Source organism: Anser brachyrhynchus (assembly GCF_964034855.1).
Source record: "Anser brachyrhynchus genome assembly, chromosome: 2".
Lineage (NCBI taxonomy): Eukaryota > Metazoa > Chordata > Aves > Anseriformes > Anatidae > Anser > Anser brachyrhynchus.
Window position 1 is genome coordinate 32,935,244 of NC_137695.1, and position 14,911 is coordinate 32,950,154.

Below are 14,911 nucleotides of genomic sequence, written 5' to 3' on the forward strand. Positions count from 1 at the left end.
ATGGTAAAGATTTCCAGAAGGGTTTTTTTTTTTTTTCCCTCTGTTGCTTTGGGAAAAGCTCTGCATGTAAACTGCTATATGAGTGCATGCAAAGTACACACACTAAACATGATACGTTTATTTTATCATTTGTAGCTAAAGAGATGTAATTATTTAAGTGGGTGTAATTTAATGTTATGGCATCCCTCAAATTGCAGTACTGAAATTACTTTAATCTATACTTTGGCTGGGGAAGTGTATGAGAAATTTTAAAGCTTACCAAAAAAAAAAAAACCAAAAACCTGAAACCCAGAAATGAGCTGCTTCTATGGGTTGCACAGAAGTCCTAGTGACATCGTTTCAGGAAGTAGTAGCACAAGAGCCGCTATACCCTCACGGTAAAGAAATTTTTCCTGTTGTCCAGTCTGGAGCTCCCCTGGAGCAACTTTGTGCTGTTCCCTTGTGGTCTGTCATTGTCTTCCATGGAGAAGAGACTGGCACCTCTGTCTCTGCCTCCCCTCCTCAGGAAGTTGTGGAGAGCAACGAGGATGCCTCTCAGCCTTCCTTCCTCCAGACTAGACAACAAAAGTGTCCTCAGCCTCTCCTCATGGGACAGGCCTTCCAGCCCTTTGACCGGTTTTGTTGCTCTCCTCTGGACACTTTCAAGTACCTTAACATCCTTTTGATATAGTGAAGCCCAAAAATCCACACAACATTCAAGGTGTGGCCACAGCAACACTAAATATAGTGGGAGAATCACCTCTTTGGACCAGCTGGCTATGCTGCGCTTAATGTACCACACAATGCGGTTTGCTCTCTTGGCTGCCAGGGCACGCTGCTGGCTCATGCCGAGCCAGCTTCCCCAGCACTCCCAGGCCCCTCTGCTGAGCTGTTCTCCAACCACTCCTCTCCCAGCCTGTGCCTGGCATTACTCCATTCCAGGTGCCGAACTCGGCATTTTTCTATGTTGAACTTCATGCCTTTGCTGATTGCCCAGTGCTCCAATCTATCTAGATCCCCTTTTAAGGACTCTTTATCATGTCACCACTTAGGGTCATTTGCCACTAGGCTGCTTATGTGTCAAATTTGAAATGAGAGCTCTAGGGCAAGCTACCTCACATGCTATGTCTCTACTGCCTGTCCAGAAAGAAAGAGACTAGGTTGTCCATCCTTTCAGCAATACTGAGTGTTGAATTTTTGCAGCTTTTAATCTTAACAAAAATCCCTAAATTAAAGTTGTGAATATTTTCCCATTGTTTACATGCATCTTTCAAAGCTAGCAGCAATGGAGTTGTGTGAAAATGGCAAACTATTGCATTCATTTTCTTAAATATTATACATTTTGCAACAAAAACCTCTCTAGATTCACATCTTGGCTTTCTAGCAACCAGTACTCTTTGTAGAAAAATCAGTCTGAGTTCCTTCAAGAGTGGCTTCATTAACAGTCTGTGCTTCATAAACTGGTTGTGGTATCCTGTTTTTTTAATTACTTAAGCACATTTTGAGCTATGTAGACTACCTGTCTAATACATTTTCTAGAATGGAAATACCAAAGTCAGCTCATATTTTTACCAGAATCTCTTCTATGAGAAGCTATCATAAACAGGAGATTGTCATATCTGGGTTTAAATAAATTTAGCTTCCTAGCAACTTTGTAATGATCATGGGCTACCTCCCGTTTCCATTGAAGTCAGAAGAAATGTTGCCATTAACTTCAACAGGTTTGGGATTTGGTTTCTTTTCATAAGACATTGTCCTAAATGTAGAGCCCTGCAATTTCAGTTGGGTATATGTCTCCATCCCAGTTCAGCATGAAGTTAAAAGGACTTCTTGCAATAAACTAAAGCATTTGACTTCCTTTTACAGCCACCTCCTGCTACCACCCATTGAGACTAGAAAATTGGCTCTATTTTTTGGGGTTTATGACTATGTTTCTTTTTCCACTGTGGATGACTGCATTAGCTGCTCCAAAGTTATTCCTCCAACAACCCAGATTATCTATAGGAATAGAGGTGGAATGGTTTGTTACTAATCCATCATCCTGCCTCTAGAAGAACCATGAAGGGAAAGTTACATTTTTTTCTCCAGAACCCTGGCACCAACAGCTAATGAAAGGTAGGGCTTAAATCAATAAGCAGACTATGTGGACGTAAGTTGAAGAGGTCTGTTCATATTTTACCTACAAATTATCTGCTGGTGGAAAAATTATCTATCAACTTAAACAGCCCAGGAGCAGAAGTTATTTTTCCTTACTTTTATTCTACTTCAATATGCACCAGAAAAGAAGAGACAATCAAACATTTGCTTAGACAGTGAAATATATATATACATATATAAATATATATAAATATAGCCTGACTACAAAATCTCTATCAGGGCAGCTTTGTCCATTGCTACCATTTCTATAGTCGCAGAAGATAGTGATTATTCTCTCTCAACTCACAGTTTGTTCCAAGTTTGGATAGAGAGATAGATTTTTAAAGAGCTCTGTTTACTCCATTAATGTTAAGAAAGAAAGAATCCTGCCTCAGTAATAATAATAATAACAACAACAACAACAACAACATGATCAATAACAGGCAACAGGAAGAAAACAACTATGCAAACTGATCTTCAGAATGGTGTGTGGCAACACATATATAAGGGCAGCCAAGCAAACAGAGCAAAATGAAAGTGTCTGAAAAAGGAGTACAGTCAGACACTGCTGCCTTTTGCAGTGCTGGTGCAGCACAACAACCCATCATCTCTGCATTCGTGCAGTTCTGGAGTGCTTTCACCATGAACAACACAACACTCTTAGCTCCTGGATGCAGTTTAGGAGGTTCCTACCCAAACAGACCTTTTAATTTCCATAGGATAACTTGCTTGAAAACAAGTTTTAAAGGAACCATGTTTTAGTTAGAATTAATGTTCATGTATGCAGTACGTCAGCAGCCTGACCAAAACCTACTGAAATAGAAATAATTCTCTAGTTATTACAGTCAGCTGTGGCTAAGACCTCCAGAGGATTCAGAGTTTGAACGTCCTTTCTTTGAGGATGCCTCTCTGTCCCATAGGGTTTCATTACTGCAGCAAAATCCCAGTACTTGACACAGCTATCACTGACATATTAACGTGCCTGATTTATTTCCAAAGGTGTTTGATCTGCTGTTATATCTCTGTCTGTAATAAACAAGGGTTTTTAATGCATGTAGGAGAGGCGTTGGTAGCATGTGAAGGGTGTCTCCTCGAGAAATTAACAGACTTGACTGAACAGTGAACTCTTGCTCCATTTCTGTCATCCTATTGCTTGCATTATATATGCAGTTACACTATTAGCATCATTATTGGCTGAGTTATTTGTCTGCTTTCTTCATCTGATCTAATGGAGAGTGTGCCCTCCATGATAAAATATTCCGATATAAGCCAGATTTGTGTGTGGTTTTTTATTGTTGTTGTTGTTGTTTGTTTGTTTCTTGCTTATATTTCTGTGCATCATTTTGCTCCAAAATGTATTTTGAATGGCTTCAACAATTTATTGCAGCAAATCTGAAGAGCAGACTTTAGCCATTTTCCATTTGGTCAAATGTTACTTCTCAACTCAAATCACTTTGCAATTGTTTTGGAAATGTAAAATAAAGATGGGAATGCAAAGCATACCATGAGGTCAGAGGAGAGTTCGGGGATATTAGAGCGGTAACTCACAGAGATGATCTGGAAAATGTTCTCTGCTTTAAAAAGAAGATAGATTATTGTATTTGTCCTTTCTGATTATTGAAACAGCTTATGCTGTTCTGCAGAGTCTCAGTGATTGCTCATTGCACAGCTTTACTCAGAAGATATTTACCACTGTCGCTTGTGGCAAACACACCTATGAATTATGGAGCAGTATTGTCTGCTCATTTGAGCATTGTTTAAAATGACAATGGTGCTCAGAGCAGAGGAGAAGACAGCTCTAGAAGTGTTTTATCCAAAGGCTAGATTGTTATCATTTTATTCCAGCTGAGTAGTTTCCTAAAGGAAAAATATCATTGAAGAGAGCAAGAGCATGAGTAATTTACTTGTGTGAGAAATTTATTACAATATTTTTTGTTCTTGATTGTTTTTTCTCCTACATATGATCCATATGCAAGAAATAACAGTTTGTTTTTCACACAAATAATCAACCCTCTGAGGTAATGATGTATGTGGATAAGATTCTGGTCATTTATGAATTAACCTGGAGATTACTGAGCTGCAGAGATCTTCCCAGAATGCTACTTCTACAGAATCATTTCTTTCTGAGTACAGGACAGTCAAGAGCGTGATTGACAAAAATGAACTTCAGTACTTAAAGTAAGCAGCTAAGCCACCAAGTACCCACAGAGAATGAGTTTGTTGAGTCAGAAGATGCCACTTTTATGAAGTCATTTAACAAAGCAGAATTGTATTTTAAGATAGCTTAGATGGATATCTGCCTAACTGCCATGTCTGTATTTAGGTTAGCTACCCATCCAAATGTCAAATTACAGAAGCCTAGGGCGCTATAATGTTCCATATATGTCTATCTCCAGCTCTGCACATACCACAGCTATGAATATATGTACCATCATGGAATAGAAACAATAGGGGTGCTGATTCTTAGCTGTATTTTAGCTTCACTGAACTTAAAGCCTGATGATGATTTTCCCCCAGGGCAAATCCTGGCCTTCTTGAAGTCAGTCTTCAGTAACTGCATGCATCAGCCTTGGGAGAGTCCAACCACACTCTTGAGATGTGCAGCTAGACACAGCAGTCCTCAGCTGGTGGGTGGATGTGGTGCAACTAGAAGATGAAGACATTTCTTCACCCAAATTCTCCTGATGGTCTAGCATGCCACCAACTATACGTGATGCTGTTCAGAGGCAGGCAGGTGTGAAGAATGGCAAGCTTATAGCCCCTGTGAACTTTTCAGCAAACAAGCATCAGCACAGAGGCCGTGACTTCACACTTCAGCATTTCATTTCTTAATCCAGTCTGTAATCCATTTATTCTATGAAGTGAAACATTCCAAAATCACAAAGGGATTTATGTTCCTTGAACATGTGTGAGCTGGCTGGAGAGACTTGTGAATTCATACTGTTTCCTATAGCTAACTTTTGGTCCATCTTCATGACATAGTTGACTAGCCTTCATTTCCCACACCTCTTTAAAGCTTTCAGTTTGAGTTCTTTCTGATGTAAAGAGAATGGGATTTTTTAGAAGAAAATTTCTATAGAAATGTCAAAATGTGATGATAACTACAGGGGGAAAACACTCTTAAATGTGTGCCAAACACTAACTCACAGAAGCTGACCAAGTCCTCATAAATGACTGTTGACCCTGGCAATGGGTAGTAATTTTTCTCACTGCTAACATTAATTAAAATTCCTTGAAGTAAGAATAATAATTATATAAATACAGCGGCAATGGTGTTAACCAGGTTAGGCAGTGGTAGTCGTTGTGGCTATGCTTATTGTGTTACATTGGTTTAGCCAAGAAAAACCTTATCTGATGAAAACAATAGTTCCCAAAATGCACTTCTTTTAGAGAAATTCATTCTCTTCAACATGACTTTCCAAAATAAATATAACAGAATATTTTAAATTTACTTATGCAAATCCATGAGGACCTGCTAGCCAAGCAATGACTCAAATCAAGATAACCTTAGTTAGTGTGTTACCCCTTAGCTATGGAGCTGCTGTTAGTTCCACTTCTGCTATGGTTTTATCTACATATGCTAGTACAACATGGCTTAGCTGTCTCTCTTTGATTTTGCTTTGATTTTTTTTATTTTTTTTTTCTGCAGTAAAGCTGGAAAGAATGTTTTTCACCAAATGGAGTGCATTCCATGAGTGAAGGTTTTCTGTTGGAGTTATGAATTTGAAAAGGATCACTAACTCCCATTGAACAAGCCCCAGAATTTATGTACTTTCTTTGGCCAACAATTGAATCTGGCTTTGAAGCCAAATATGAGAAACAAAGCATGCTGGAAGATTTTATTTTTTTCTTTTTTTTTCCTTTTTCTTTTTTTTTTTTTTTAGCCTATACATGTACTGCATAAAGGAAAATACACACAATTTGTTCATTTGACAAGTTCCATCCCCTTAGATGCCTTTCCTGACCTCTCTACACTATCTGTACTCCCTTCACTCACCTTCTAAGAAGCTTGGGATGTGTGCCATGTGGTAAAAGGAAGAACTAGGTTTTATATTATACAGTGAAGTGGTCCAGGTTCTTTTTCATCTGAATCACATGAAAACCTAAGAGCCAAAACCACTTCTTTCCCCATCTGCCTCCAACCTTCCCCAGCCCCTCTAAAAATACTGAAATACTGTTATTGTGAAGTTAAACTTTGACACAGACATCTCAAATTTTTGGACTCTCTTTTGTACAAGAAAAAAAAAAGTTAATTCTTAGATTTCTTCTTCAATCAAAATTTAGTTCCAAATACAAGTTAAAGAGCTTTAGAAAAAACTTTATCTCATATCTCACCAGAAAGACCCTTACTTATTGCAGAAGCTGAAGTAATCTTTCTTCCTGGTTCTTTCACTTCTCTGTAGTAGAAGTTGCCTTAATTTAGCCATTCTGATGCTTTCTGTACTTTTAGAAGAATCCCTGGAGGTTCCCTGAACCCCTTCAAAGGAAAGAAAGAACTAACTGAAAGTACCCAGGGTTTTTCTTAAAAAGATTAAAGCTAAATTAAAAAATTAAATTAAAGTTTCAAAGTTAGCCAGAATGTCTTGAGCCCATTTCATGTGTTTTATTTGTTATATAAGACACCTAGAAACACAAAGAAGTGTTTCTGTTGAAGTTTGTAGTTTCCATTCTATATCTCTCCCAATTACACAAATCTGTTTTACATATTTCTTCTGTGTTTTCTCGTATGAAAAGAAGTGCTTTTTGCTGGGACACACTGTAGCTAGCAATGCAACAGTAGCATGCCATGAATTCTTATAGCAGTATTTAAGGTGTCTGTGAGATGGTCTTAGCACCCTACAAAGCCACATCGGTAGAAGAGCTTCAAAACTGGTATTGAAAGGTTGTTTTTTTTCAGATTAGAAATACCCCAGGGGGCAAGAATATGATCTGCTCTTCCTCAAGGTTACTTCATGTAGTGAAACTGTTCCATGGGTTAGTGAGCAGGAATACAGATGCAGCTTTAGGGCCTAAGAAGGTGATTGTGTTAAAAGTCAAAGTGCAGAAGGAAGTAAAATATACTAGGTTATTAGAGCTGGGGCTGGGATGGTTCTGGTTCACATCAGAGAAAACCCCATGGGAAGAAGCTATGCCCAGCAAACCTTCAGGCTGGTCCAAGAAAACTTCATTTCTACAAAGAGTTCAATGCATTCAAATTCTTTCCCATGCAAGCAGTGGATCAAAGCCTTTGCTGCTCTGCCGCACAACACAGAGTCGCCAGACTCATGACACAGGCCAAATGAAAGCAGTTTTGGGTGGGATCTCATAGAAGGTCACACCCCTTGGCTAGCTAGAAAAGCGCTGGCTTCTTCAGCAGGACTGTGGAAAGAAATCCTGTGAGAAGTTTTTGACCCTCTTAAACGCACGTATGCCTAGCTCACATTTAGGTGTCAGATCCTGGCAGCTGCTTCATCACACGGCTGCCTGTGATGGAACACAGCTAGAGCTCAGCTGCTGGGCCATCCATGTGCGCTTCAGGCTATACTCCCTCACAGCAGTTATGTGATGCTGGGATGGGGAGTGATCAGCCGTAGTGATGATGCTCCTATCTGACTTCACCATCAGCATTCAACTTGGCTTTGCCTGTATTCCCAGCTCAGTACCTGGACTCCTCACATACTGGACATTTAGTTGTTCAGAAGTGTGGTTGCTTTCCACTAATGGATCCTGTACAGGCTGAGACCATGATCCTTCCATACCTGGCCTGCTTTGAAAATGATAAACTTTTGATAAATAGTAGGAGTGTGACTTTAACATTAAAGGAAATTGCAACATTCTACTCTGGGTATGTATTTACATTAGTGAGAGGAGCAGAAGGGCACTTGAGAAAGGGCAGAGATAGAGTGAAGAGATAAGAACTTTACAGAGAGAAAGGAACAGAGTTTTAATCAATATTCCCATTAAAATAAATAAATAAACATGAGAGGTTTCTTCTTAGCATACTCATTTGGTAGGAAAACATTAAGATTTACAAACTAAAAATACTACATACTGATCAATAAAATAATATGATAAAAAGAATATAAAAGTTTATTACTCATCACTTGGATCCAAATTTTCCAGTCAGGGCTGTAGGGATATAAACTGTCAAGTAAAATGATTCATCTTCAACACCTGTTTCATTTGAGGGATTCCTTTGCTTAAAGAGAGTCTCCAGAATGTTTCTAGCATCTCTAATATCAAGGGGGAAAAGGTTATTGCAACCTCCAAATTTAGCCGGATGCATGAGCAAGGTTGCTGCAGCAACCTCCAATAAAAGTGGACCCTAGAGTCAGAGATGTACTTTTGTTAGCTGGCAAAGACCTGGGGAAAATGTAAATCTGCCTTGCTGTATAGGCTTGTGTTTCCCTCTCTTTCTGTTTATTGCATTCATAATGTTTTCTGTCACCCCTTTAGCTGAAAATAATATTGAAAAGACTTTTCTCAGTTTCATCTGCAGTGGATTTATGTATAATATCACAGCTGACCACCAGTGATACCCCAGATTTAGAAGATAAATATTGCAAGTGAAATCTTCAGTGCCTGCTTGGCTTTTTTCTCTCTCTCCAAGAAATTTCCTATACCACAAAGAAAACAATGCAGAACATTGACTACGGATATTACAGCAGTACTTCAGATTTGTGAAATTATTTCTGTTTTTCTTAGAGATTTTCATCCATCTCTAATCACTGTGAAATCTAGTGTGAACCCAAAGAGTTTTGAGATAGAGTCCATTTCTTCTCCAGAAGTCAATTTCTCTCTCTAGAGGAGAAAGTCACACTGACTGCCCTGAAAATGGTTGAGGCCATTCAGAATTTATCTCATGTAGTCCTTTGGTCCTGCAGCTTCCTGAGGGAAATAAAAAATGGTATTCCAGGAAAACTAGGTCTCAGTATGGATTGAGTTAGGAGGTTATGCCTTGCCCCTGTGCAAAGTGACGAGGCAACAAGCTGTTGTCTTTGGCATCCATGGGTCCTGTGCATCTCAGAGGGATAGTTAGTACAAGCTGCTTACAGTTGCTACCTATTCAGGGTCTGTTTGAATCTATTTGAAGACTGGGAGAAGTCTGAACAAAAGAAGGCATTGGTTACAATGGTAAAATCATCTAAACACAGCAAAAATTTGGAGGACGAAAGGAAAATAAATGATGCACGTAACTGCTCCTCAGCAAGTCAAGAGTTTAAAGGAGGGCTTGCAGCAAATATAAAAGAGGGAGCAGGATAAATGGGACATGAAGAGGACTTGCGGCAACCCAGGGTAGGGCAGGGAGGATTAAGGCTAAAGGGTGTGTGAGAGGATGCCAAGGTTCAATAGCTAATGAACAGGGAATTTATGAGGTCTGATAGCTGTCAGCCCGACATTCTTTCCGTCCTATGGGCACTGCCTTACTCAGAGGAGGTTTTGATCTCTCTCAATTTCTGCTCCATCTGTTTATGTTATGAATGGTTCATGCTCCACTACTTATTGTTGAGGCAAACATCTTTATTTTTCTTCTCTTTTTGCAGTGCAGGGCAGTAAAGACCTCTGTTCCTTGTGGCTCTATGTATTCCATCTCATATGAGTTCTGGAGCTCTGCTCAGCAAAGTGTTACTGATTTCTGTTGTCTGATGCCATCTCTTAGATCTGAAGAGGGTTTTGGTCACTCTTTCTATGGCTTTACCTTTCTCTGAAGCTAGGACAGAGGATTCAGGGAGAAAGGGACTGCAGAGAGAAAGCATTTGTGGTCTTTATCCACTCACCACTGCTAAGCTATTATATATTCCTTCCATGTGAGGAGTGGAGGAAAAGCATCCTCAGTGCATGGTAGACACCCTAAATTATTAGTGTTAGGGCCAAGGAATTCAAACACCCAGTAGAATGAATAGACTCTTTCACGCCTAAACCATCTTTTATTTTATTAAACAAGTGATTCTTCTATATGTTCTAAATTAAGTATATTTGGGCAGGTTTCTTTGATATCTGAGATGCTCACAGAGGTTCAGAATAGGGTAAATAATCAAAATGTGGCAGCATTTAAGCCACAGTAATGCAAATACAACTCTTCAGGAAAAACATTCCCAAAACTAAGTGAAACCAAGCCAAAGGAAAGCAAGAAAAATCAAGAAACCTCATTAATTTCTTGAAGTTCTTTTTTTATAGGTCCAAAAAACAAAACACTGGCTCTGCAGAGAATCCAAGGCTTTACCCTAGCTAGTCCTACTCTTCGGGGAAACATCAGTGAACCTAGAATGCTTGAAAAAGTAAGTAAGATGGAAGTCTAATATTTGGCATCCTGGGTTGCTGAACCCTTTCCCAGGCAAGCTGGAGAAAGAGAGGTACCAGACCTTTCTAGTCTTTTCAGCAGTCTCCTTTACTGTCTTAAAATGCACCCTGGCCCTAGCATACCTATATATATATATATATATATATATACACGTATATATATATTTATTATTTTTATTTTTTGTCCTCTATAGGCAGTGAAAACACACCAATGCCAGTGTTACACCAATACAAAGGATGCTAGTTGAGCATCTAAAGAGAATCTGCATGCAAGAGTTTGCATTCAACACACTTTTGCATAGTGGGGTCAAAGTTACAACATCTTGGCTCTACAGAGGGTGTGTCTCAAGGTTTTCATTCAGCTCTGGCTTTTTACTTCTCCACGTATTTTTTATTGTCTTTAGATAGATATCTCATGGCTAACTCTTTAAAGCCAGATTAAATCTTTAAAGTTCTTACCTGCAGATGAATGCTTTTTACAATTTAAAGTACTCTAAATGTACTAGGCACATACTTAGTTCAGGTGTTTTATAAATATTCCTAAGTATTTCTACATCTTTTGATACCTAATTGCTTTTCTGATTCAATTTCCTCATAAGGAAAAGCTGGCAGCAAAAACACAAATGATTTGAGATGTTATCCAGCAGCAGGAGCAGGACTGTTAGACTACTCATAACTGATCTGACATTCAGTTCAGAAGAAATAAACTTTTCCATCACAACAGAAAGGTGGGGATAAAGACCTTACTTATGCAAGTTCTAAAATGTTGTTGTAGATAATAAGAAAATGATCTTGCAGTTGGAGAGAAGGAACAAAATATCTAAATAAAAATTGGTAAAAATTTCTAAGCACAATGAAGGAAATATGGATAAAATTTTAAATGTATCCAGTCTCAAAACCTAATGTAAATGTAAAGAGGTGGGAGTCAAGCATATATCAGGGACAACAACATCTAAAATTCTGTTAGATAAAAGAATTATCAAAATCTTTTTCTCCTTCTTTGCCACCCAATAAGATGTACAACAATTATGTTCTCTTTTCCTTTAGCTGTCACATATATATATGTATTTATATATGATGTGAAACGTCATTCTTTTGGTTCACAAATTTTTATTTATGAAAAATCACTTTTAAAATCTCAGCTAAAATCTTATTTGCATTGATTTCCAAGAAAGCAGTTTGATTTCCCTAGCTTCTGAGAACAGGGTTCAACATGAAGCCAGCATCATTCACAGATTGGCTCCTGCTCCCCTGATGTCATCAGGAACAAACTCAGTACCAGTGCGTAGGTGCAATATGCCTTCTATAGCCTATTGAACTGGAGACTGGAAATGAAGCTGTAGTCAAGTGTTCTGCTACAGCTGTTCCTGAACCTATGCCCAGCTCTTCTTCCTCTCCTTCTCCAGAGGTTATTGCTCCCTGAAGTACACCAGCTCAACTATGTATATAGTCTCACTGATGTAGCTTTAAATAAACTATTGTGTCACTTGGATACTTTTGCTCTGTTATTTTTTTTTTTAATCCCAGTCCTACTAGATCTCCTCCAAGTATAGTGAGAGAAGATGGAGAAGCAAATGGGAATATAGTAAGGACTGGGAGAAGTGGACAAAGATGAACAGAAAGAGGTAATCTGTGGCCCCACTCAGCCACAGCCAGGACAGCCTCTCTGACTGCAGCCTGAATGCTGCATTCCTCCCCTGCCCAAAAGGGCCCGTATCAAACATAATAAAGTTGAGATGGATCCCCAAATGAGCTAGAGATTCACAGTCACAGTCAGAGTGGTTCAAAGTACTGCAAAACTGGAAAACCTTTCCACACCATGCTTCTCACTCCTAAATGTTTAAAGGAATGTACGTATAGTCATCCTAAAAAATGATTATATACGGATTCTGCAAAAGCAGAGACATTGTTATCCTCACAGCTAGAGCTAATTATGCATTGCTAGAAGGGAGTCCTGGAACCACTTTTATGAAGTTGTCCCATTTATGCCCAGACTCAGTGTGGCCAATCTCATTTAGGGATGGAAAACAAGAGCCAGGCTAGGAGGGGGAGGGTCACTCCACCTCAGTTCCTCCTTCTCTCAAAAAGAGAAGGAAGTGGCAAATGAAGTTTGTGGTGTTTTCAGGCGGTGATTGCTTATCCCTCCAGGCATATTCCACTGTGAGGAATCTTAAACAGAGCAAGTACACTAGCAATCAAAGAACTAGTGAGAAAAGAAGTGGTGGATTTCTCTTTCAGGAAACTCTTTGGATCATAGCAAGTGGATATTCCAGCAGGTTTAAGGGGATGAGGTATTTCAGCTCAGGATTCTTAGATGGGCACTTTCCTTTACAACTGTATTTCAATACCCATTGAAAGGAAACATACTTTATGAAATATATCCTTCTGTTCTCTTCGTTTTCATTTAGGATTCAGGATGGTAGAAACTATCTTCCTATCCCCTGAAGGATGAAGCTCAAAGCACAGTGTTCCCAAACTGGCACAAAAAATATCCAAGAGTAAGGAAAAGAAGGGAAAATAGAGCACATCAGTAATACTTCCTCACACTAAAATATTAGTCAAAGCTTCATGCTGCCCAAATTCAGAGTAAAAGTCTGCCAGCTCTTGGAGTCAATGGGAGTCCTACTAGAGACTCCTGTTAGTTCAGGATCTCATCTATAGCCTGCTCAACTGGAGATGGTAAGTACAAAGTAGGGAAAATCAAACCATGTAGTCAAAAAGTGTTTACCTTGGGCATTAGATGCAACTGTTATTACCACATATGCTTTAAGAAAAACAACATTGTTTGGTTATTTTTCAGCAACCAGCCTTGAAAAAGGCAAATTGGAGATTGAGCTTGGAAAAGGGTGGAGAATTACCTGACAAGAAAGTTCAAAGAAAGTACCTGAAGAAGATGGGACTTCATGTAGGAGTGTACAAAGCTATTTGTGTATGAGTGGCACTAACAGTGGTCAAGGTTACAACTGCAGGGTGTGTTTTTGCATGAATTCTGGATGAATATTGTCTCTAACTTTTTTTTTTTTTTTTTTTCTTTTTTTCTTTTTCTTTTTTTTAGCCAAGGGATATTTTCAGACAACATTAATTCTCACCTCCTTGTTATATTTGTTCCACTTGTAATTTAAATAAGCCAGAGATAGTGCTCTGTCATCTCTATGCATTCTTTGAGAGGATCCACCTCCACATCTGTTGCCCTCTTTAAATCCATCAGCTAAATTATTGGCTGAGGTTCAGCAGAGTCTATAAGTTTCTCCAAGTAACCTATCAGTTAGCTATTCCCAATTGGTGACCTTAATGTGCCTTGTGGATAAAAAGCTCCAAATATTTCTCTGATTTGAGAAAAACGGGGGTGGGAGTGTGGGGGGTGGGACAGACAGATGACACGACACATGACATGATGTTAATAATCTTTCAGCTGTGAGTAACCATACATTTGCAGAACACTATGAACTTGAGCCTTTTACAATTATGTACAGTATCACATATAACTAGTGTTTGTTTCTACATTCTAAGGCATCAGCCAATTAGTTGACATCCACAATTAATCCTCCTTTCTCTCTCACCTAGTTAGCATCGAATGTGGTCGGTGCGTACTTGAATTCTCATGTGATTCTTGATTGCATTGTAGAATATGATCAAAAGGTTCTGTTTGAATGTGAATGATTGTGTTGCTTGTTGTACTTGATGGCAATTTACTTAAATATGATACTCTGCAGGAGAACTTGTTCAAAGAAAAGTCACAACAAGCAGTTTATCATTTCCATGCGAGGTATTTAGGATTATTGCCCTTTGAAAGCCTTAAAAAAAAAAAATAGAAGCAGAGAATAATGCCAAGAGGACAAGTTAAAGCACTGGTATGACCATACTCTCCATTATTGGTGTATGGCAAAAGGTATAAGTCTCACATTAACAATGTAAATACCTAATAGTGAGCAGACTCCTAGTCTAAGAGAGCACAGAGGTAGAGAGGTAGTGTCATTGATAGCATAAGATATTATAAATGTTTTTAGTCTGGCTAAATTCCATACACCAATCTCATTTCAGCAATTAAATCTTCTCAGCCCTGGTGACTTCCATGAAGACCTGCAGTCTACAAGCACAAGCCTAAGGACTATAGTCAAACATCTGGTAAATTTACACTGTTACGGTGAGAAAGTGGCATGCAACTTGATTGTCACAGATGAGCTGGTGAAGGATAATGACAAATAAACTAGAGAAGACAAATGCTGTAAAATAGTAGTATTTTGGTTAGATCTCTACTAATTCCCCAGCAATTCTCACTTGATTAATAAGATCATCCTTCACGGCAAATTAGACCATGGATAGTTTATTAGCATTATAATGTCTCACAGGATTAGGCTGTGTTCACAGCATAACATTTTCCCCTGACTTAACTGGTTGCAGTCCTAAATAGATACATAGAGCTTTCGTTGATACTAAAAAAGAAGTTAATGAGTCTCAGTTGGTTACACATTGATATTTCCTTTCCTATATCAGTGTTTCTTAGGAGCAGCTTTTT